Source organism: Oncorhynchus mykiss, chromosome 13, assembly GCF_013265735.2.
Source record: "Oncorhynchus mykiss isolate Arlee chromosome 13, USDA_OmykA_1.1, whole genome shotgun sequence".
Taxonomy (NCBI): Eukaryota; Metazoa; Chordata; class Actinopteri; order Salmoniformes; family Salmonidae; genus Oncorhynchus; species Oncorhynchus mykiss.
This window is the reverse complement of record NC_048577.1, coordinates 61,354,420-61,377,319: the sequence shown is the minus strand read 5'-3', so window position 1 is coordinate 61,377,319 and position 22,900 is coordinate 61,354,420. Positions and strand designations below refer to the sequence as shown.

General features: G+C 45.6%; 1 long non-coding RNA gene across 1 annotated transcript in view; it reads right to left on the bottom strand.

Moving 5' to 3' along the window:
- Positions 1-22,900, bottom strand: part of LOC110538832 — a 95,483-nt gene that overhangs the window by 17,024 nt on the left and 55,559 nt on the right. The gene's annotated exons all lie outside the window — the stretch shown is intronic.

Here is a 22,900-nt window from a genome sequence, read left to right as displayed (position 1 = left end):
TAGCTGAGGCGCACACACACTTACAGCTCTGGGTTTGGGTGCACGCACGCACGCACGCACACACACACACAAATCAGATTTTGCCCCACAAACTCTGGCTCCCTGTAGTCGTATGCTAACAACTCCAAATCAGTTGTTCCCATTACAAGCCTGCAAAGACCTAAGGGTAAAATAGGCATCCCAACCCTTTCTATTGAAGGTAATCTACATGGAGTTCTGATTATCAGTCTAAGAGGAATCGCTGACTAACTGATTGGGTTTGATTTGGGTTTGATACACAAGATGGAAACTACAGAGTGATATGATGCAGGGTTTATTCGATTCTGTACTGTAGCCAGATGTGCTCATTTCCTATCCTCAATCATATAATCATAACCAACCAACCAGCATCCAGTATTCCCCAACCACTGCCTGACTAATCTTGGTTCAGATTCAGTTGAAAATAAAACAATACCTAGGCCTGTATTCATACAACTTCTCAGTCCTGATCCCAGACCAGCACTACTCCGAGACACCTGATGTATATAGGCCCTGATTTCACATTCAAAGACAACGTTGAGGTACCATGGGGAACATGTTGATTAGCTACCACTCAGCAGACAGACAACGTTGAGGTACCATGGGGAATGTGGGAAACATGTTGATTAGCTACCACTCAGCAGACAGACAACGTTGAGGTACCATGGGAAACATGTTGATTAGCTACCACTCAGCAGACAGACAACGTTGAGGTACCATGGGGAACATGTTGATTAGCTACCACTCAGCAGACAGACAACGTTGAGGTACCATGGGGAACATGGTGATTAGCTACCACTCAGCAGACAGACAACGTTGAGGTACCATGGAGAATGTGGGAAACATTTTGATTATCTACCACTCAGCAGACAGACAACATTGAGGTACCATGGGGAACATGTTGATTAGCTACCACTCAGCAGACAGACAACGTTGAGGTACCATGGGGAACATGGTGATTAGCTACCACTCAGCAGACAGACAACGTTGAGGTACCATGGAGAACGTGGGAAACATGTTGATTAGCTACCACTCAGCAGACAGACAACGTTGAGGTACCATGGGGAACATGTTGATTAGCTACCACTCAGCAGACAGACAACGTTGAGGTACCATGGGGAACATGTTAATTAGCTACCACTCAGCAGACAGACAACGTTGAGGTACCATGGGGAATGTAGGAAAGCTCCACGGGCAGAATAAGCAACATGTGGAAACATGTTTATTGTGTGTTTGGCAGGTATAGGAAATTAGCAAATGATGGATTCAAGTGCTGATCTAGTTCCCTGATCTAGTTCCCAAACACTGATATGGTGTAGCAGCTAGAATTAACAGAAAACATAGATTTATTCTTCCTCTAAAGTCCAACTACCCAGTCCAAACTGAACTTCATTGGCCAGTTTCCTCGACACAGATGAAGTCTAGTCCTGGACCATCAACCAGATTTCATTCTCCATTAAGCTTGTATTTTAGTTTAGGACTAGGCATAATGCATCCTGGAAACTGCCCCTTAAATATTTTGTCAGTCCAGGACCCAGCTTAATCCTTGTCTTTGAAATCAACCCCAAATGATTTAAGATAGATTCCCATTAAACTGCCGTTCTCCATCACCATACTGTAATCTCAAAGTCGTAGAACACTCAGCGGATTAACATTAGTGTCTGCTGACAGACTGTCACCATAGCCTGCATGTTAAATTCAGTTAAATAGAGTAGCAGGGTTTGGTTGAAGATTAGATTAACAGAAACAGTGAAGAAGCTCAGTGATAAATATCAAGGCATATTGGAGGCATATGGAACCCTTCTCTCCCCTTTCAGCGTTTCCAGTAGGGACGAAACAACAGACGGACCAGGCTGCCTGGCAATGGAGGTATATGGGTCGTGTCCCAAACGGCACAGTATTCCTGATATGGTGGACTACCAGGGTCCCCAGGGCTCTGGTTAAAAGCAGTACACTATGAAGGTAATAAGGTGGTGTTTGGGACGGAGCCGTGGACTGGGCTGTTTTAATCAAACACAGATGTTTGGAGAAGATACAAGTCTCCTTCGCCTGCAGCCTCAACATGAGACTCCATGCTGCTAATCAGGAGGCTAGGCACCGTCATAAAGGTCCTCCAACTAAATCAGCAAGGTCCCCTTGGCCCCACTACCACCCATCATAGATAGGCCTAGATAACATCAGGCCAAACTATCTGATGGAGCGTTTACAGGTTTACTATTCATTATCTACAGTAGTAATTGAAACTAGAGGCATGTGCAGGCGTAGTGTACATATGGATATGAACTATAATGCCTCTCATTCAGAGATGAAATGTACTAGACAGACAATGGCAGGTCATTGTGAAAAAAGCATTCAATTACACTTACATTTTAGCACACGCTCTTATCCAGGGCATTTTACAGGCACAATTAGGGCTAAGTGCCTTGCTCAAGGGCACACCGGCAGATTGTTCACCTTGTCGGGTCGGGATTCTTACCAGCGAACTTTCGGTTACAGGCCCAACTGGCTCTTAACCGCTAGGTTACCTGCCGCCCACCTATATCCGCTAATATCCTCTATCCTCAATGACCTCACACAAGCACGGCTTTCCAGGCAAGAAAGAGATCTGTTTGACATCTTCCTTTTTTTGTGTGTGGAAACGTAACCAAAACAGAACCTCAGTCCTTTAGGCAGCCACTGTGGGATAACTGTGTCTGCTTCTGAGTGTGGTACAGTGTCAACATGTGAAGGTCAAAGCAGGGGCAGGTAGAGGTGCAGGTGGCCCCGAGGGGCTGTCTGCCTCTGTTCTCCTGGGAGGGAGTGTGGAGGGTTCTGTCAGCCCCTCTGGAGAGTTCACAGACTGGGTCTCCCTCACTCAACAGGGACCTGACTTTTCATCTGAGATCTTCATGTGTGTGTGTGTGTGTGTGTGTGTGTGTGTGTGTGTGTGGTGGGGGGGTCCGGATCCCAGTTTGGGTTGCAGAGAGCGCTCAGATAAGAGCTGAGCCAATGACATGACGGGATAAAAAGGAGGAAGAGGAGGAGTATAGGATAGGCTGGGGAAGGGAAGGGAACCAGACCTCAGAGAACAGTTGAACCCCTGACAGGGACGGGACATCAGATGTCCTCAGTCATCCCCCAGATCCCCTAGCTGCCAGACCTAGTCAGGACAGTGAGTCAGAGAGCCAGAGTCAAGGCCTGCCTGGTGCCTCAACTCCCTGCTCTACCACCTCTAACACACAGTGACATCTCACCATACACTACAGATCTCATGTAATCACTAGGGCTGTCAAACAATAGGAACATTTCAGAAAGTTTTTTAAACAAAAAGCATTACAGTAATATTGACGTCTTGATTTTGTACAAAGTAACAGTTAGCAAAATCAGGTACATACAGTGCCTTGCGAAAGTATTCGGCCCCCTTGAACTTTGCGACCTTTTGCCACATTTCAGGCTTCAAACATAAAGATATAAAACTGTATTTTTTTGTGAAGAATCAACAACAAGTGGGACACAATCATGAAGTGGAACGACATTTATTGGATATTTCAAACTTTTTTAACAAATCAAAAACTGAAAAATTGGGCGTGCAAAATTATTCAGCCCCCTTAAGTTAATACTTTGTAGCGCCACCTTTTGCTGCGATTACAGCTGTAAGTCGCTTGGGGTATGTCTCTATCAGTTTTTCACATCGAGAGACTGACATTTTTTCCCATTCCTCCTTGCAAAACAGCTCGAGCTCAGTGAGGTTGGATGGAGAGCATTTGTGAACAGCAGTTTTCAGTTCGTTCCACAGATTCTCGATTGGATTCAGGTCTGGACTTTGACTTGGCCATTCTAACACCTGGATATGTTTATTTTTGAACCATTCCATTGTAGATTTTGCTTTAGGTTTGGGTCATTGTCTTGTTGGAAGACAAATCTCCGTCCCAGTCTCAGGTCTTTTGCAGACTTTTGCAGACTTTTGCAGACATCAGGTTTTCTTCCAGAATGGTCCTGTATTTGGCTCCATCCATCTTCCCATCAATTTTAACCATCTTCCCTGTCCCTGCTGAAGAGAAGCAGGCCCAAACCATGATGCTGCCACCACCATGTTTGATAGTGGGGATGGTGTGTTCAGCTGTGTTGCTTTTACGCCAAACATAACGTTTTGCATTGTTGCCAAAAAGTTCAATTTTGGTTTCATCTGACCAGAGCACCTTCTTCCACATGTTTGGTGTGTCTCCCAGGTGGCTTGTGGCAAACTTTAAACGACACTTTTTATGGATATCTTTAAGAAATGGCTTTCTTCTTGCCACTCTTCCATAAAGGCCAGATTTGTGCAATATATGACTGATTGTTGTTCTATGGACAGTCTCCCACCTCAGCTGTAGATCTCTGCAGTTCATCCAGAGTGATCATGGGCCTCTTGGCTGCATCTCTGATCAGTCTTCTCCTTGTATGAGCTGAAAGTTTAGAGGGACGGCCAGGTCTTGGTAGATTTGCAGTGGTCTGATACTCCTTCCATTTCAATATTATCGCTTGCACAGTTTTCCTTGGGATGTTTAAAGCTTGGGAAATCTTTTTGTATCCAAATCCGGCTTTAAACTTCTTCACAACAGTATCTCGGACCTGCCTGGTGTGTTCCTTGTTCTTCATGATGCTCTCTGCGCTTTTAACGGACCTCTGAGACTATCACAGTGCAGGTGCATTTATACGGAGACTTGATTACACACACGTGGATTGTATTTATCATCATTAGTCATTTAGGTCAACATTGGATCATTCAGAGATCCTCACTGAACTTCTGGAGAGAGTTTGCTGCACTGAAAGTAAAGGGGCTGAATAATTTTGCACGCCCAATTTTTCAGTTTTTGATTTGTTAAAAAAGTTTGAAATATCCAATAAATGTCGTTCCACTTCATGATTGTGTCCCACTTGTTGTTGATTCTTCACAAAAAAATACAGTTTATATCTTTATGTTTGAAGCCTGAAATGTGGCAAAAGGTCGCAAAGTTCAAAGGGGCCGAATACTTTCGCAAGGCACTGTAGATAAAGCACACTTTCCTTAACCTCAATGTCAACTTGTTTGGACATTGCATTGTTGTTTGTAGACGTATAGATGATGTATGTGGGATGTTTCCAGTGTATTATGAACGCTTTCAGACAATGCATTTAATCACAATAAAAACTATATATAGTGCACTAAAATGACAAGTCAACTGGAGTTAACTGAATAACTGACAGCCCCAGTAATAACTTATGGGTTAGTCCATGTGATGATAATAACAAGATTTTATTAATTATCTTTCAGATAAATATGATTTAAACTTCCATTTTTTCAAACAAGATAAATAGATTATATTTTTGATAAAACAGAGGCAGGCTCTGTCATCATTGGACATTCCTCAGCAGCACAGCAGTGAAGAAATTATCGATCTTCATCCGGAGGGCATTTCCTAGACAAAGGGCTGGCACATAGCTTACTGGCTCCTGTTTCACACCACATCTACTGCCCAGCCCCAGAAAACCATCATGTAACCACAGTATCACTTCAGAATACGAGAGAGAGAGAAACTCAGAGTCTGGGACTGAGACGATGGAAGGAAACATCTCCTTCGTTTTCAGGGTTGACACCAGAGAGATTTGGGAAATATCCGACAGAGGAGTATCTTGTTTTTGGAGATAGTTTTTACAAGCCCTTCGTCTTCACCTGAATCCTCCCACACAACTCTGACCCATAAGTCAATGAGGTGTGGAAAGAGACAGACAGGACGATAATAGCGTTGAGGCCTTTAATAAAACAGACCAATTAAACCATGCTGGCCTACTTTCACTTTGTAGCTGGATAATGTGGAAAGAAAACATTCTTGTTGTGCGTAAAGTTTTACAAGGTGAGAAGCTTTGTGAATACTCCAGGGAGTAGGAATTCACCATATCTCCTTGACTTTCTCGGATCATTCAAGAATAATCTTGACGACCCGATTGTACCCAACGTCACCAACAACGTCCTCTAGTCTCCTTGTGTCTCAGAAAGGTCACGGCAGTGACGGAGACCTTCAGGTCAAAAAATTGTTCTCTGAGAAACTGTGGCAGCATTCCACAGTACATGTTTATCCATCTTCCTTTCAGGACTTTATTAATGCAGCTCAGTCCTTCAGCTGTTCTAGTCTGTTAATGTATGATGCCGTGTTTCGTGTTCTGTGTGGACCCCAGGAAGAGTAGCTCCTGCAGTAGCAACAGCTAATGGGGATCCTAATAAAATAACCAAATAAGAAACCTTCTACCCTTCACTGTTTCTGGATAGACTAGTTGTGAACTAATGGCGATGCACCTCCAACCTCCCAGGCCTCAGAGTTGGTCACAGGAGCTGTTGTCATAGAACAGGTTAGGTAGTATGGTTTGTGTAGTGATATCTGAGTGTTAGAGCAGGAGGTAGACAGCGTTGTCTCTCAGGGTGGGCCCGGGTGCGCTATACCCTACAGAGAACACATGTTTCCCATTGTGGTTTAAAGGGAAGGAGGATTACAACCAGGAGCAGGAGCAAGGCGGAGCCTCATCCACCCCATGGTGTGGTCAGAGTGCTCTCAAATCAGGTCCATACACAATAATGCTGATACAGCCAATGTGGAGGGTAAGGGACATGTATCACTAATATGTCAAATAAAGTGACATGTAACTTCAATGGTTGCATGTTGCTGTGACCAGTGTTCTCATTCAGGTCTAAGGAATAGTGCTGATACAAGATTGAGGGTTAGTGACATATACTGTAGCTAATATGTCAACTTGGGTGACAAATTGGTTAAATGTCACAATTTCAATGTATTATAATGAGACCATGTAACAAAGGGACTGGTGTTTAGGGAACACTGGCTGGTCAGATGCATCAGAGGGGGGTGTAGAGGGGCCTGTGAAGCCCAGTCTGGAAGCACCAATCAGGTCAACGGAGGCAGGCGTGTCCCCTTGCTGACAGCCCAGGACTGCCAAGCTCTGGGGTTGCAGACACTCACACAAACACTGGCTGGGTAAGGGATATGAAAAGGTGTTGAAACGGAGCGGATTTGGGTTTTCAGAGGCCTTCCTGACATCGTCTACTGGGAACAAGAATCACCTTCAAAACTCTCATCTAATAAAAGACAGAAACAAATAAAGATTGATTTACACATAAATAATATTTTGCCATTTTAATTAGGAAATATGTTAAAGTTTGTGAATTGGGGTTAAAAGTTTACTGTTTTTGAGAAGAAGAAAGAGTGTGAGAGAGAGGGGGAGAGAGAGAGAGAGAGAGAGAGAGAGAGGGAGAGAGAGAGAGACCTGGGCGCTGACAGTAAATCTCTGTAAGACAAATAAAATGGTGTTCCAAAAAAGGTCCAGTCGCAAGGACCACGATACAAATTGAATCGAGACACCGTTGCCCTAGAGCACAGAAAATACAATACATACCTCGGCCTAAACATCAGCTCTAAGGTTAACTTCCACGAAGCTGTGAACGAGTTGAGAGACAAGGTCAGAAGGGCCTTCTATGCCATCAAAAGGAACATAAAATACGATATACCAATCAGGATCTGGCCAAAAATACTTGAATCAGTTAAATAACCCAGCAGAATTAGGCCGATACCCACTAATGATCAAAATCGTTAGTAGTACAATCGTTACATAGTACAACCACCTAAAAGGAAGTGATTCCCAAACCTTCCATAACAAAGCCATCACCTACAGAGAGACGAACCTGGAGAAGAGTCCCCTAAGCAAGCTGGTCCTGGGACCAAACAAAAACACAAACAGACCCCACAAAGCAACACAATTAGACCCAACCAAATCATGAGAAAACAAAAAGATAATTACTTGACACATTAGAAAGAATCAACAAAAAAAACTGAGCAAACTAGAATGATATTTGGCTCTGAAAAGAGAGTACACAGTGGCAGAATACCTGACCACTGTGACTGACCCAAACTTAAGGAAAGCTTTGACTATGTACAGACTAAGTGAGCATAGCCTTGCTATTGAGAAAGGCCGCCGTAGGCAGAAATGGCTCTCAAGAGAAGACAGGCTATGTGCACACTGCCCACAAAATTAGGTGGAAACTGAGATGCACTTCCTAACCTCCTACCAAATGTATGGCCATATTATAAACACATATTTTCCCCATATTACACAGATCCATAAAGAATTTGAAAACAAATCCAATTTTGATAAACTCCCATATCTACTGGGTGAAATACCACAGTGTGCCATCACAGCAGCAATATTTGTGACCTGTTGCCACAAGAAAAGGACAACCAGTGAAGAACAAACACCATAGTAAATACAACCCATGTTTATGTTGATTTATTTTCCCTTTTTGCACATCGTTAGAACACTATATGTACATAATATGACATTTGTAATGTCTTTTTTCTTTTGGAACTTCTGTGAGTGTAATGTTTACTGTTAATTTGTATTGTTTATTTAACTTCTGCTTATTATCTACTTCACTTGCTTTGACAATGTTATAATATGTTTCCCATGCCAATAAAACCCCTTATATTGAATTGAATTGAGAATGAGAGAGAGGGCGAGAGAGACAGAAAGAGAGACAGAGAGACAGAGAAATAGAGACAGAGAGACAGAGTGAAAGAGAGACAGTGAGAGAGTGAAAGAGAGACAGAGAGACAGAGAAAGAGAGACAGAGAGACAGAGAAAGAGAGACAGAGAGACAGAGAAAGAGAGACAGAGAGAGAGTGAAAGAGAGACAGAGAGACAGAGAAAGAGAGACAGAGAGACAGAGAAAGAGAGACAGAGAGACAGAGAAAGAGAGACAGAGAGACAGAGAAATAGAGACAGAGAGACAGAGAAAGAGAGACAGAGAGAGAGTGAAAGAGAGACAGAGAGACAGAGAAAGAGAGACAGAGAGAGAGTGAAAGAGAGACAGAGAGAGAGTGAAAGAGACAGAGAGACAGAGAAAGAGAGACAGAGAAAGAGAGAGCGTGAAATAGAGACAGAGACAGAAACAGAGACAGAGAGACAGAGAAATAGAGACAGAGAGAGAAAAGTTAAGAAGAGAAACGGGGTCACAGACAGGGGACAGGGTTTAACCACCCAGAGATGCAGGGGCAACGGGGTTACCCCATTCAGGTACCACAGGGGGCAGGGTTTAACCCCCCAGAGATGCAGGGGCAACGGGGTTACCCCATTCAGGTACCACAGGGGACAGTTGAACCAGGAGACTGTGACTTTTTCTATCCAATTAAAAGGCTTGGTGCGGTGCAGACAAGAGGATACTAGCAGGACACTAAGCAGGACATGCATGGTGGAGCACATCTTCACTCACTGAGGCCAACACCAATTAATCATGACCCCATATGAAGCTTCAGCTGCTATTCAGAGGGATGGCTACTATGTTTGGTGAGTCAAACACACACACACACATACGCACACATACATGGTGGGACAGAGACACACACACACACGGTGACAGACACATGCACGCATGCACACACACACGCACACACAGACACACTTGATGTGCACACACACACGGACCATGTGGACTGGAGGTTGAACAGGCAGTATTCCATTGTCACACCTGGACCAAGCATCTGATCCATTCTTTCACAGAATTATTGAGGGTGTGTCGTGTTGTTGTTGAACTTGGAGTAAGATTGTTCCCTCTATATATGTAAATCATGCCCAAATATCCCACAACTCTATGGTGAGAAGGGATTTGCTGATTGCATGGTGTCAACTATTCCAAAAAGCCACAAGAGGTCCTCTGCGACCCTGTGACCCCATAGCTCACACACATAAACAGATATAATTATACAGTATCTGTCACTTTTCTATTGTGTGTGTGTGTGTGTGTGTGTGTGTGTTTCTGGGGTGTAGATTTTTCTAAACACAGAAAATAGCAGTGTGTTCAGGATCAATTCCAATGATGAAATCCAAAAGGTCAAGCTAAATAATCTTAGCAGTAAACAACATCCCTTTCCATTCCCAAACATAAACTCCAGGTCATTCCTTTCACTAAGCTGATCTTAGATCAGATTTGCATTTTCCCCACTAATGGCGAAGGATTGGAGGAGTCACTTCTGGGAGAAGTTTTGCACTGTAGCTGATGCTAACCCTTTTCCTAACCTGCTACATAACCTGCTGTGTAAGTTCTCCTAACCTGCTACAAAACGTCACTTCTGACATTAGTGGCATCTCTTCTAGTCAAAACCTCTGATCCTGGATGTCAACAAAGTTCAGTTGAACCACGACAAAAAGTTGTGGTTCAAAAGTCTAAACAGAATCCTTGGGACGTCCCAACTCTGATGTCACCCCATTGAAGTTGACATTTAAAATGGTTAAAGTGAGGGTTAAGGTTAGGTAAGGGTTATGGTTAAGGTTAGGGTTAAGGTTAGGTAAGGGTTATGGTTAGGGTAGGGACGTCCCAAGGATCCCGGATAGCACTAATTGTTGAACCGCTCATCATCACTTCCTCAGGGCCGGTTTACCAAACGAGGACACTTCCCCCTGGGCCCCCAACCTCCAGGGAGCCTCCAACCCCAGATAGCATATGATAGCAACATGTTTAGAATAGCAGGTAATTAGCTTTAAAATTGCAACATTTTATCTCATGCATAACGGCAAAATGTGAACAAAAGCATGAGATGAGCTATAAAACATCATATTTTTCTCTGCCCTGTGTCAAAAAGTGTACATTTGCAGGAAATATGGGTTGAAACTAAAACATTTTCTCTTAGCCTCATGACAAAATGTGTATAATAGCATTACATTAACTGCACATTTCTCTCTCTGCACCATGTGTTGAAACGCAGTCTGTTCGCTGATTCCAATACAAAAAAGGTCTGTGTCCCAAGGCCCCAAATGAGATAGTCCGGTCCTGCACTTCCTGTCCCCCTTTTATGACATCACACATTTCAGTTCGTCGTGACGCCACACTGACAGACCAGCGTCTTTGATTAAGCGGATCCTACAGGGCTTCCAGTCCCAGGATGTTCTGAAAACCACACTTCCGTGATGGCTCAGTGATTAAACCCAAAAACACCTTCAACCACTCAGCCAGAGGAGAGGAGAAGAGGCAGAGGATTAAACAATATTCCTATCAATATCCATGGTAGTGCCATGCCTCTGTGATAGCATCTCTACATCCCAGGGGAACACACACACACACACACACACCAGGCATCATGCCCAACTAAAATATTCCACTTCAATGTACAAACGTCTGGGACCAGTGGAAAAAGGTGGGATGACGAAAACAATCGTTAATCCCACCTGGAGGGATTAGGAATAGGGCAAAAATGACTCATAAACAAATGACTAACCCTCCATAACCCAGCCCTGTACCATGTGGCGGCCCTCCGGGCCACTGCCGGGTCTGGATCCAATGATCCAATGATCCAATCCCTCAATGTTTATCAGAGCCAGCAGCCACTGGTGAAACCTCCATGACAAACACTGGGAGGACAAACCTCAGAGCAGTGGAACAATCAAAGAGAAAACGATTTGCTTTGATTAAGACGAGAAGGTCTTGAAGACTCTTGATCCTCACTGAGACAGAGGCTGTGTCCTAAATTGCACCCTGTTCCCTATGTTGTGCACTACTTTTGACCAGAGCCCTATAGGCCCGGGTCAAAGGAAGTGGACTATATAGGAACAAGGGTGCCATTTGGGACAGTTCGAGCCTAGATGACATCAACCAGGGATGATGCTATTTAGTCAGGATTATAATTATATTATAATAATATACTGTATTATACAAACTATTATACATAATATTCAAATGCTATTATATATTATACAGTGCATTCGGAAAGTATTCAGACCCCTTGACCCCTTGAAATACCTTATTTACATAAATATTCAGACCCTTTGCTATGAGACTCGAAATTGAGCTCAGGTGCATCCTGTTTCCATTGATTACATCCTTGAGAAGTTTCTACAACTTGATTGGACTCCACCTTGGGTAATTTCAACTGATTGGACATGATTTGGAAAGGCACACACCTGTCTATGTAAGGTCCCACAGTTGACAGTACATGTCAGAGCAAAATCCAAGCCATGAGGTCGAAGGAATTGTCCGTAGAGCTCTAAGACAGGACTGTGTTGAGGCACAGATCTGGGGAAGGGTACTAAAACATGAGAAACTCCCCAAATACAGGTGTGCCAAGCTTTTAGCATCATACCCAAGAAGACTCGAGGTTGTAATTACTGCCAAAGATGCTTCGACAAATACATGATAGTATACATGATAGTATACATGTTAGTATACATATTAGTATACATGATAGTATACATGTTAGATAAATGTTAGTATACATGATAGTATACATTATATTAAACATGAAAGTATGCATGATAGTATACATGATAGGGTGATAATTCAGAGGACATCAGGCAGCATGTTTCACTGTGTCTTACTGGGGTAGTTATTCAGAGGACATCAGGCAGCATGTTTCACTGTGTCTTACTGGGGTAGTTATTCAGAGGACATCAGGCAGCATGTTTCACTGTGTCTTACTGGGGTAGTTATTCAGAGGACATCAGGCAGCATGTTTCACTGTGTCTTACTGGGGTAGTTATTCAGAGGACATCAGGCAGCATGTTTCACTGTGTCTTACTGGGGTAGTTATTCAGAGGACATCAGGCAGCATGTTTCACTGTGTCTTACTGGGGTAGTTATTCAGAGGACATCAGGCAGCATGTTTCACTGTGTCTTACTGGGGTAGTTATTCAGAGGACATCAGGCAGCATGTTTCACTGTGTCTTACTGGGGTAGATATTAAGAGGACATCAGGCAGCATGTTTCACTGTGTCTTACTGGGGTAGTTATTCAGAGGACATCAGGCAGCATGTTTCACTGTGTCTTACTGGGGTAGATATTCAGAGGACATCAGGCAGCATGTTTCACTGTGTCTTACTGGGGTAGTTATTCAGAGGACATCAGGCAGCATGTTTCACTGTGTCTTACTGGGGTAGTTATTCAGAGGACATCAGGCAGCATGTTTTACTGTGTCTTACTGGGGTAGTTATTCATAGGACATCAGGCAGCATGTTTCACTGTGTCTTACTGGGGTAGTTATTCAGAGGACATCAGGCAGCATGCTTCACTGTGTCTTACTGGGGTAGTTATTCAGAGGACATCAGGCAGCATGTTTCACTGTGTCTTACTGGGGTAGTTATTCAGAGGACATCAGGAAGCATGTTTCACTGTGTCTTACTGGGGTAGTTATTTAGAGGACATCAGGCAGCATGTTTCACTGTGTCTTACTGGGGTAGTTATTCAGAGGACATCAGGCAGCATGTTTTACTGTGTCTTACTGGGGTAGTTATTCAGAGGACATCAGGCAGCATGTTTCACTGTGTATTACTGGGGTAGATATTCAGAGGACATCAGGCAGCATGTTTCACTGTGTCTTACTGGGGTAGTTATTCAGAGGACATCAGGCAGCATGTTTAACTGTGTCTTACTGGGGTAGTTATTCAGAGGACATCAGGCAGCATGTTTCACTGTGTCTTACTGGGGTAGTTATTCAGAGGACATCAGGCAGAATGTTTCACTGTGTCTTACTGGGGTAGTTATTCAGAGGACATCAGGCAGCATGCTTCACTGTGTCTTACTGGGGTAGTTATTCAGAGGACATCAGGCATCATGCTTCACTGTGTCTTACTGGGGTAGTTATTCAGAGGACATCAGGCAGCATGCTTCACTGTGTCTCTGATGAGAGGCCTTCTGGGGTAGAGGTGAGTTTTGGACACTCACACACACACACACACACACACACACACACACACATACACACACACACACTTACTGTGCGGAGCTGGTCTGTGTGTGTGTGTGTGTGCATAATTCCATGCAACTACTGTAGATGAGCAAAGCCATCGCACCAGAACATCTCTCTTTCTCTCTAATCCACCCTTTCTCTCCTTCTCCACACTTCTGATCCAAGGTGGAAAAGCGCTGAGACAGCGACTCCTTCCCTCCTTCCCCCTCCCTGTCCTTGTCTGTCTGTCCTGTCCCACAAAGCTTTACCTGCTGGGCCTAGGGACTACCCCGCTCCGCAGGGCCTTATCCACAGCCCATGTCTCAGCCCTCTTCCTTTGGTCACCACAAAAGCCTTCTGGAGGCCCGGTTCAGGCCTTTCAGAGCCAGTCTGAGACAAAATAGTGCATTTAATCTCGACTTGGCATGACTCTGACTGCAGGGCGCTAAGGTCCTCCACAACACCCCTTACACTCCTCCTCCCTCTTCTCCTCCTCCTCCCCCCTCCTCCTCCTCCTCTCTAATCCTAGCCTACATGACTGACTCGGACTGAAAGGCTCGCACGCCACAGGTGAGAGCTAAAAAAGTGCCGTATGCGAGATTCAAAAGGGACCACCTGCTCATCAAAATAAATTGCACTCCAGCGACAGCAACAAGGAAAAAACAACCAAAAAAACAGCACAACCTCCCTCTGTGATCGTAGCCAGACAAAAGAACAAATTGCATTTCTGCATCGCGGCTTCCATCGGTCAAGATGCACAGAGGGGGGGCCACTGGGGGCCAATGATGGGGCCACTCTGAGTCCATTTGTGTGTGAGCATGTTGTTATGAGGTCCATCAAATCCAAAGAGGGATGTGGATGAGCGTGATCCCTCTCTCTCTCTCTCTTTACCTCTCTCCTTTCATCTTCTGCTTTTTATTCGTCTCTCTCTATCCCTCCACTTGTGCCTGTTGTTTCTTTCTTCATCTAGATGGGGTGTTATTATTCCAAACAATACAAAAAGCATCATCTTTATGAATGCCGGAGCTCTTTGAGCCACGACAGTGCGTCCGAGGGTTTAAGGTCTGCAGCGTGAGAGCTGCATGCAATCTCCCTAGATAAAAGGACAGAGAGTCGGCCGGACAGGGCAAGCCTTCATCTTCATCCTCCTCACCCTCATTGCACAGAGAGGTAGCTTCAACAAAGACCAGTGGCTTTAATCTTGACACTTTCAGTCAGACAACATCATTTGAGGCAAGTCAGAGTGCCATCCAGAGTGCTGTCACAGGCCACTCCAACCAGGTTAGCAGAGAGTGGGCTTACTAATGTGGTAGTACATAAGTAAACAAACAGAGGGAAACGGTCACAAAGAAAGGTTTCTGAACAATAATGTAGTTGTTACCAGAAATGCTGTGAAAAGTGTACATGTTAAGGTTGAAACCATATGAAATGCCTTTAAGCTATGACTACAAAGTCTTAGAATAGGCCTTACTGTCTTGCGTACAGGTTTTTCATACAGGTGGCCCCAGAGGAATCGAACCCACCATCCTTGTCGTTGTAAACACCATGACCTACTAACTGAGTCACACATTGGTCCACCACATCAGTTATGAATATCGCCTCATATTTCAGTGTGGTTCATTTAGTTATTGAATCATTGTTGTGTAGGTGGAGCTGTTTTGTGAGTGCAGCCAGGCAGGCAGAGTTGGTTTAGAAGCCGTGTCGATAGCTGAGGTGTGGGCAAGGCAGCATGGAAGGGACTGGGCCTTGGTGTGGGTCTACTATCACCGCTCTTCTGGTGGTCACACTGCCACAGCCCGTGACCCGAGCCCAGGCCTCCACCAGCCCCTGGGGGCACGAGCCCAGTCCTCCACCAGCCCCAAGCCCCTGGGGGCCTGAGCCCAGTCCTCCAACAGCCCCAAGCCCCTGGGAGCCTGAGCCCAGTCCTCCACCAGCCCCAAGCCCCTGGGGGCCTGAGCCCAGGTCTCCACCAGCCCCAAGCCCTGGGGGCCTGAGCCCAGTCCTCCACCAGCCCCTGGGGGCCTGAGCCCAGGCCTCCACCAGCCCCAAGCCCCTGGGGGCACGAGCCCAGTCCTCCACCAGCCCCAAGCTCCTGGGGGCCTGAGCCCAGGCCTCCACCAGCCCCAAGCCCCTGGGGGCTTGAGCCCAGTCCTCCACCAGCCCCAAGCCCATGGGGGCCTGAGCCCAGGCCTCCACCAGCCCCAAGCCCCTGGGGGCCTGAGCCCAGTCCTCCAACAGCCCCAAGCCCCTGGGAGCCTGAGCCCAGTCCTCCATCAGCCCCAAGCCCCTGGGGGCCTGAGCCCAGGCCTCCACCAGCCCCAAGCTCCTGGGGGCCTGAGCCCAGTCCTCCACCGGCCCCAAGTCCCTGGGGGCCTGTGCCCGGACCCTGATTTATGTGACAGGGGATTACCTTCAAGCCAGCCGTGAGGACCACCCACACACTGGCACAGGACGGCAGACACACATTCACAAAGATACACACACACACACACACACATTACGCAATGTTTGAATATACAGTATGAGAAAGAGAGAGAGAGAGAGAGAGAGAGAGAAGGAAGGAAGGAAGGAGAGCTGAGAGAGAGCGAGACAAGAGAGGAAGACATGCAAAATAGAGAGAGAGAGAGAGCGAGAGAGAGAGAGAAAAATAAAAAAAATCACATACTTTCTGGGGCACAGCCAGAAAACAACCTCAAGGAAACGGTCGGGTGAGAGCAACAAGGTGAATTAACGACAAATCGGACACGGTGCATTCCCTGAGCAAACAGTCAGCTCTTAAAGACTGACGGGTAGACAAACACTCACCTGCCCTCAGGTAATAACACACACACAATTACACACACAGACGCAAGTACAAGCACACACACGCACAGAAAGCCAATGACATGCACACACCTACACCACCTCACTCTCACAGTCCCACGTCAGAATTAGACTAGAATTAGTTCATCCATGTTTGTCAAACGTCAAATTTCGAAGTTGCTGCAAATGTTAAATATCGAGATTAGGCATTAACTCCAAATGGTTAAGGTTTGGGAAAGACTTAAAACAAAAACCTCAAAAACAACTTTCTATTGCTGGATTTGAACTTGCAACCTTAGGAATCAGAGGCAGATGCATCTGCCCATCCACCATCCCTGTCCACAATGTCTGAGCAAAACCTACTTAAAGGTAACAGTACACACTGTTGCCCCTAGTGGACAGTTACCACATCACCTCTCAATGTCCTCAGACATGGATGGACTTGGAATGCTGACCTATATCACAGGTGACCTGGCTGCATTCACACCTACAGTAGGCATGCAAACAAGCCTGTCTGAACACAACACAGCCTCACCCCAGAACACAACAAAGTCATCAATCTCCTCTCGGGGAGCATGTGGTGTTTCTCCAAATTAGAAGTCTACCTGTAGTTTTCCTCTGGATATTGTTCTGGTGACACATACAAGCACCTACTACACTGTTAGAAAAACTGGTTCCAAAGCATGACATCCATGACGCTCTGTGATGTGCTACTGTGTTAGGTGAAGCATGAAGATATGTATCGGTTAGGGCTGCACGATATGGGAAGAACGTTTAAGAGCTTGAGATTTGACTTTAATTTGTGATTTAGATCAAAACACTTGGGTCGCCAGGATAGTGGGTTTAATTCCCCAGAACGCCCAGACATAAAACATGACTAAGTCGCTTTGGATACAAATGTCTACTAAATGTCATACACACTGAGTGTAGAAAACAGGCTCCCACGCTGAGGTCTGTCCAACGCTGGTCCGACCAAGCTGACTCCACACTCCAAGACTGCTTCCATCACGTGGACTGGGAGATGTTTCGTATTGCGTCAGATAACAACATTGACGAATACGCTGATTCGGTGTGCGAGTTCATTAGAACGTGCGTTGAAGATGTCGTTCCCATAGCAACGATTAAAACATTCCCTAACCAGAAACCGTGGATTGATGGCAGCATTCGTGTGAAACTGAAAGCGCGAACCACTGCTTTTAATCAGGGCAAGGTGTCTGGTAACATGACCGAATACAAACAGTGCAGCTATTCCCTCCGCAAGGCTATCAAACAAGCTAAGCGCCAGTACAGAGACAAAGTAGAATCTCAATTCAACGGCTCAGACACAAGAGGCATGTGGCAGGGTCTACAGTCAATCACGGACTACAGGAAGAAACCCAGCCCAGTCACGGACCAGGATGTCTTGCTCCCAGGCAGACTAAATAACTTTTTTGCCCGCTTTGAGGACAATACAGTGCCACTGACACGGCCTGCAACGAAAACATGCGGTCTCTCCTTCACTGCAGCCGAGGTGAGTAAGACATTTAAACGTGTTAACCCTCGCAAGGCTGCAGGCCCAGATGGCATCCCCAGCCGCGCCCTCAGAGCATGCGCAGACCAGCTGGCCGGTGTGTTTACGGACATATTCAATCAATCCCTATACCAGTCTGCTGTTCCCACATGCTTCAAGAGGGCCACCATTGTTCCTGTTCCCAAGAAAGCTAAGGTAACTGAGCTAAATGACTACCGCCCCGTAGCACTCACATCCGTCATCATGAAGTGCTTTGAGAGACTAGTCAAGGACCATATCACCTCCACCCTACCTGACACCCTAGACCCACTCCAATTTGCTTACCGCCCAAATAGGTCCACAGACGATGCAATCTCAACCACACTGCACACTGCCCTAACCCATCTGGACAAGAGGAATACCTATGTGAGAATGCTGTTCATCGACTACAGCTCGGCATTCAACACCACAGTACCCTCCAAGCTCGTCATCAAGCTCGAGACCCTGGGTCTCGACCCCGCCCTGTGCAACTGGGTACTGGACTTCCTGACGGGCCGCCCCCAGGTGGTGAGGGTAGGCAACAACATCTCCTCCCCGCTGATCCTCAACACTGGGGCCCCACAAGGTTGCGTTCTGAGCCCTCTCCTGTACTCCCTGTTCACCCACGACTGCGTGGCCACGCACGCCTCCAACTCAATCATCAAGTTTGCGGACGACACAACAGTGGTAGGCTTGATTACCAACAACGATGAGACGGCCTACAGGGAGGAGGTGAGGGCCCTCGGAGTGTGGTGTCAGGAAAACAACCTCACACTCAACGTCAACAAAACTAAGGAGATGATTGTGGACTTCAGGAAACAGCAGAGGGAACACCCCCCTATCCACATCGATGGAACAGTAGTGGAGAGGGTAGCAAGTTTTAAGTTCCTCGGCATACACATCACAGACAAACTGAATTGGTCCACTCACACAGACAGCATCGTGAAGAAGGCGCAGCAGCGCCTCTTCAACCTCAGGAGGCTGAAGAAATTCGGCTTGTCACCAAAAGCACTCACAAACTTCTACAGATGCACAATCGAGAGCATCCTGGCGGGCTGTATCACCGCCTGGTATGGCAACTGCACCGCCCTCAACCGTAAGGCTCTCCAGAGGGTAGTGAGGTCTGCACAACGCATCACCGGGGGCAAACTACCTGCCCTCCAGGACACCTACACCACCCGATGTCACAGGAAGGCCATAAAGATCATCAAGGACATCAACCACCCGAGCCACTGCCTGTTCACCCCGCTATCATCCAGAAGGCGAGGTCAGTACAGGTGCATCAAAGCTGGGACCGAGAGACTGAAAAACAGCTTCTATCTCAAGGCCATCAGACTGTTAAACAGCCACCACTAACACTGAGTGGCTGCTGCCAACACACTGACACTGACTCAACTCCAGCCACTTTAATAATGGGAATTGATGGGAAATGATGTAAATATATCACTAGCCACTTTAAACAATGCTACCTTATATAAATGTTACTTACCCTACATTATTCATCTCATATGCATACGTATATACTGTACTCTATATCATCGACGGTATCCTTATGTAATACATGTATCACTAGCCACTTTATACTATACTATGCCACTTTGTTTACATACTCATCTCATTTGTACATACTGTACCCGATACCATCTACTGTATCTTGCCTATACTGCTCTGTACCATCACTCATTCATATATCCTTATGTACATATTCTTTATCCCCTTACACTGTGTACAAGACAGTAGTTTTGGAATTGTTAGTTAGATTACTTGTTATTACTGCATTGTCGGAACTAGAAGCACAAGCATTTCGCTACACTCGCATTAACATCTGCTAACCATGTGTATGTGACAAATAAAATTTGATTTGATTTGATTTGACATTAAGGACACCTGCTCTTTCCATGACATAGACTGTGCCCAAACCATTGACTGGAACTGGGTCAGTGTTTCCCAGGGGAACCTAAATTGTTGTGACAGGGTAGGACAGGGTAGGAACCACAACATTGGTCAGTGTTTCCCAGGGGAACCTATTTACATTTGAATAAATGTTACATTTAGACAACGATTTTAGAATATGGTTTGCCTATTCCTCTCTGATTCAAACTAAATGCTGAGACAACCACCAGTTGCAGCCTGTATTAGAGCTTATGTTTGCAAGTAAGACTTGTCCCCCCTAACTCCATTATCTTTGCTACCTGCATTTACCAGCTAGGTAGTCAGCTATAAGCATTAACGCGAAGACTAACTAACTAGCGTTTTGCAACTATATGATACAGAACACGTGGATTAATATGAAGAAGCAAAGTTGAAAGCAGCATTGTTCTTGTTTGTTGGCTGCATGCATTGGCCTTTAGCTATAGCTAACAGAAGCATGCAGACTAACTGAGCACGCCTGCTTGAGTGACAGAGTGCAGGGCTTGGTGTGTGGGGGAAGCAGCAGCAAGAAGAGAGAGAGGGAGACTGGCCAGAGACCACAGAAAGGACCATAGACGTATCTGAGTAGAGTTTCCAGTTGGTTGCTGGTTGACAGTGAAACGTACGAGAGAGAAAAAATCCTGTGCCTCGTCGCCATGGCGATGAGTCAACAGTGGGTGGGGATCACCGGGCTGACCCCGGGAGTCGCTAACGATTCATCCCCGTATCCGGTTCCCAAATGATTAGGCAAACAAGGAGCGCTTCAGAGTCAAAAGACCCCAGGGCCCCGAGAGGGGCTGAGAGAGGAGCCATCACCCCGAGGGGTGACACGCTGAAAGGCACAGACGGCCCCTGGGTGAGGGATGGAGGGGGGAGTGTGTGTGTGTGTGTGTGTGTGTGTGTGTGTGTGTGTGTGCGTGTGTGAGAGAGTAGTCTGGGAGCGAGAGGGGGTAATAGGAGGAGGAGAGGGGGTTCAGTCCAGTCACTCTATACAGTCAGTACAGTAGTCCTACAGCCCAGGCACAATATACAGTCAGTACAGTAGTCCTACAGCCCAGTCACAATATACAGTCAGTACAGTAGTCCTACAGCCCAGGCACAATATACAGTCAGTACAGTAGTCCTATAGCCCAGTCACAACATACAGTCAGTACAGTAGTCCTACAGTCCAGTCACAACATACAGTCAGTACAGTAGTCCTATAGCCCAGTCACAACATACAGTCAGTACAGTAGTTCTATAGCCCAGTCACACTATACAGTCAGTACAGTAGTTCTATAGCCCAGTCACACTATACAGTCAGTACAGTAGTCCTACAGTCCAGTCACAACATACAGTCAGTACAGTAGTTCTATAGCCCAGTCACAACATACAGTCAGTACAGTAGTTCTATAGCCCAGTCACACTATACAGTCAGTACAGTAGTCCTACAGCCCAGTCACAACATACAGTCAGTACAGTAGTTATATAGCCCAGTCACACTATACAGTCAGTACAGTAGTCCTATAGACCAGTCACACTATTCAGTCAGTACAGTAGTCCTACAGCCCAGTCACACTATACAGTCAGTACAGTAGTCCTACAGCCCAGTCACACTATACAGTCAGTACAGTAGTCCTACAGACCAGTCACACTATACAGTCAGTACAGTAGTCCTACAGACCAGTCACACTATACAGTCAGTACAGTAGTCCTACAGACCAGTCACAACATACAGTCAGTACAGTAGTCCTACAGACCAGTCACACTATACAGTCAGTACAGTAGTCCTACAGCCCAGTCACACTATACAGTCAGTACAGTAGTCCTACAGACCAGTCACACTATACAGTCAGTACAGTAGTCCTACAGACCAGTCACAACATACAGTCAGTACAGTAGTCCTACAGACCAGTCACACTATACAGTCAGTACAGTAGTCCTATAGCCCAGTCACACTATACAGTCAGTACAGTAGTCCTACAGACCAGTCACACTATTCAGTCAGTACAGTAGTCCTACAGACCAGTCACAACATACAGTCAGTACAGTAGTCCTACAGACCAGTCACACTATACAGTCAGTACAGTAGTCCTACAGACCAGTCACACTATACAGTCAGTACAGTAGTCCTACAGACCAGTCACACTATACATCCCATTGGGCACAGACGTCAATTGAACGTCCATTGTTTTATTTACATTTGTTTGCGTTGTCAACTAACGTGAATTGAACGTGAAATTATTAAACAATGTCACCATGACTTTGGATCAGGTTAAAAGTTTGTTGGGAAAAATATGAAATTCGCTTACATGAATGACTCTTTGCAAATCCAATTAACTTTCCACGTTGTTTCAATGTCATCACATTCAACATTTTTGAAGGAAATGATGTGGAAACAACGTTGATTCAAGCTGTTTTTGCTCCGTGGGCAGATTGGTGGCTAAAACACCTCAATAGCCAAACGTTTAGTGCTTCAGTGCTGGCTGCTGCTCTGCTATTAAAAGGTTGGCTTCAAATGCTGTCTTTGGTATTTGCAGTGAGATTGACAGCGTCTTTTAAAACGCAGGTCAAGTACTTTGAGCGTTTACGAAAACTACACAAGGCGATCTTTGGCACGGCGACAACAATCACTGCCATAGCTTTGTTCACATCCAGGTCCTGTGGAATGCCTCGAAAATAATAAAACCCCCAAACTATCTGAGCAGTCGAGAGCTCTATCAATGGTTTTAATAAAGAAGGCCCTTACTGGCAGGAAAACGATTGGTATTAAAACAAGTTAAATAGTTAATAGCATTTGGCGAACAATTATGCCTACAGCAAAGTATGAGTTGCGTCAGTAGTTAGGTTTTTATAAGCCTTAACCCCAGTAACACTATAATCCGTTGGCATCCGCCCCGTTCCTACCCTACAGATAGAAACACGTCAGAACATTAGGGTGAGCTGGTCA